The sequence below is a fragment of the Dendrobium catenatum genome, unplaced genomic scaffold, assembly GCF_001605985.2.
Source record: "Dendrobium catenatum unplaced genomic scaffold, ASM160598v2 fragScaff_scaffold_621, whole genome shotgun sequence".
NCBI classification, from domain to species: domain Eukaryota; kingdom Viridiplantae; phylum Streptophyta; class Magnoliopsida; order Asparagales; family Orchidaceae; genus Dendrobium; species Dendrobium catenatum.
Window position 1 is genome coordinate 31,876,651 of NW_021319083.1, and position 2,919 is coordinate 31,879,569.

The 2,919-nt window shown below is 30.9% G+C and overlaps 1 pseudogene; it reads right to left on the minus strand.

The window, feature by feature from the left end:
- Positions 1-1,679: 1,679 nt before the first annotated feature.
- Positions 1,680-1,798, minus strand: LOC114579747 (annotated as a pseudogene).
- Positions 1,799-2,919: the final 1,121 nt, after the last annotated feature.

Below are 2,919 nucleotides of genomic sequence, written 5' to 3' on the forward strand. Positions count from 1 at the left end.
GCGGTGATCTGGGGATGAGGATTCACTGTGTGGGGTTAGATCTCTAGGATGTTTCAAGCCTTAAAGCTCTTTTAATTCTCTATCTCAAGGTTTAAGCCTCAAAAAGTCCAAGTCCCCTTTCATGTGGAAAGTGGAGGACTATTTATAGAATTTGAAAGTAGTATGTTTTGTAAATATGGAGAAGATCTAGGAAAAATTCAAAGTGCTCCATTGGATGAACCGTATTGATTCCCTCAATCATAGAGCAATTATTCAATTAATTATCATAATGATGTCAGAAATATGCTACCCTTCAGCTCGTTGGATTTCTCTTGTTAAGCCTTACAATTGACTATAAGCATGACATATTTGGTTATCATTTGGTCATCTAATTAATACTTTGGAGAATCTTAATATGCTTGGTTTGTACCTATTTAGGCTCAAATTCTATCATTTTTGGTGTCGTTGGATTCATGCTACTGATACGTTCAATTTGACTATAGGTTTATTGGAAATGAAGTTCGGATGGTCCCGAATTAAATTTTGAAAGTTGCCAACTAAAATTTGCCTCTAGTTTTGTGCTCGGTCAAGTCAATTTTTGATGATGTATCACTCCTAAAAATAAAATTTAATTATCAAATCTAACATATATGTGTTGGCAACTTAGCTATTATTTAAACCCTTATATCTCAATCTCTCTCTCTTTAAACTTTTTCATTAATTATTAGAACATTTTGAAACTTAAAGATGTGCAAATAGAATATATGAGCTCTATTATTCTTAAAAAAGGAAAGAAAGTTAATTATCAAATCTAACATAGTGATGAGACGTGTAATAATTTATTGCACAAATTATTATCCATTAAAATAGAAGCATTAAATTAAGTTATGGGTTACAAAGATGAGGATGCTTAGATGGATCAATGAATCTAGACTTTGAGGGATGATATGAAACATTTACGTAAAAGGTTTCACCCTAGATGGTGGTTTCTTCACATCAAGTGTCAACCTTCCGATCATCTCGATTAGGAGAGCATATACATTAGATCGTCCTATGCTAAGAAATGTAGATTATTCAATTAATTATCATAATGATGTCAGAAATATGCTACCCTTCAGCTCGTTGGATTTCTCTTGTTAAGCCTTACAATTGACTATAAGCATGACATATTTGGTTATCATTTGGTCATCTAATTAATACTTTGGAGAATCTTAATATGCTTGGTTTGTACCTATTTAGGCTCAAATTCTATCATTTTTGGTGTCGTTGGATTCATGCTACTGATACGTTCAATTTGACTATAGGTTTATTGGAAATGAAGTTCGGATGGTCCCGAATTAAATTTTGAAAGTTGCCAACTAAAATTTGCCTCTAGTTTTGTGCTCGGTCAAGTCAATTTTTGATGATGTATCACTCCTAAAAATAAAATTTTTCATTTGTCTCTCTACTGATTAGAGTAATATCATGTTGTTAAAAATTCACAAAATATTAATAGAAGTGCTAGCAAGAAGAATCAACAACATATAATGTTCATTCAAATCTATAGACAGAACACTAGGAATAGAAGAGACACACATTCAAACGATCATGAGAGAATGTGCAATATAGAAGGATCTGTGACTAAGAGGTACTTGAGAACCCTAATTAGATTTTTTTCATGAAATATATTTTATATTATGAAAGAGAAAGCTGGTTAAAAAGAAATGCAACAGGAGGACTTCCCTGGAGGTCACTCATCTTAGTACTACTCTCGCACAAGCACGCTTGACTATGAAATTCTGATGGGATCAAGTGCATTGGTGCTGGTATGGTCGAGACTAAAATCCTAATTAGAATTATTATGAAATAAACTTATGAATTAGGGTTTATTCATGATTAAGTTCTGTCACTTTTCTTTAGTGGTTCGATTAACATATATGTGTTGGCAACTTAGCTATTATTTAAACCCTTATATCTCAATCTCTCTCTCTTTAAACTTTTTCATTAATTATTAGAACATTTTGAAACTTAAAGATGTGCAAATAGAATATATGAGCTCTATTATTCTTAAAAAAGGAAAGAAAGTTAATTATCAAATCTAACATAGTGATGAGACGTGTAATAATTTATTGCACAAATTATTATCCATTAAAATAGAAGCATTAAATTAAGTTATGGGTTACAAAGATGAGGATGCTTAGATGGATCAATGAATCTAGACTTTGAGGGATGATATGAAACATTTACGTAAAAGGTTTCACCCTAGATGGTGGTTTCTTCACATCAAGTGTCAACCTTTCGATCATCTCGATTAGGAGAGCATATACATTAGATCGTCCTATGCTAAGAAATGTAGAGATATACCTAAAAGACTTTATTAAAAAGTAATGGAAAATATTTTTATTAGATTAAAATGACAATTTGACTCTTAAAAAGGAGAAATTATTTTGTGTGGACATCAGACCCTTTGGAGGTGAATTAGAATGTGTTACGTCACTTGGTACACAACAAACAGACGATGTGGTGCATTACAATTTGTCTTCGTACGGTGTCGGCATCCGCATAGAATAATTTCACCTTATTAAGATAATTCATAAAAAGGATTCATATAGCTAACCCCAAATAGCTAGTGAGATAATGCCTTGATGTTATTTTTATTGTAGTATTAAATATTATCATTGTATTAAGATTAGATGAAAATTGACAAAAAAATAATAAATAAAAAATATATGGTGCATAATCTTCACAAGAAAATTTTCATTTTCATAAAACTTTACCTATATTTTATTGTGCAATACCATTTGACCAATATCATTGATCACCTAAATTCAAGTAGTTATGATGTAGCTTAACTTAATCTATAGCTTGAGAGTTTTAACTATCAATTAAGAGATCATAAATTAATACTTGTATGTGATGTATATGTGATCCGTATCTTAAATTTTCTAAAATTTTATTCAA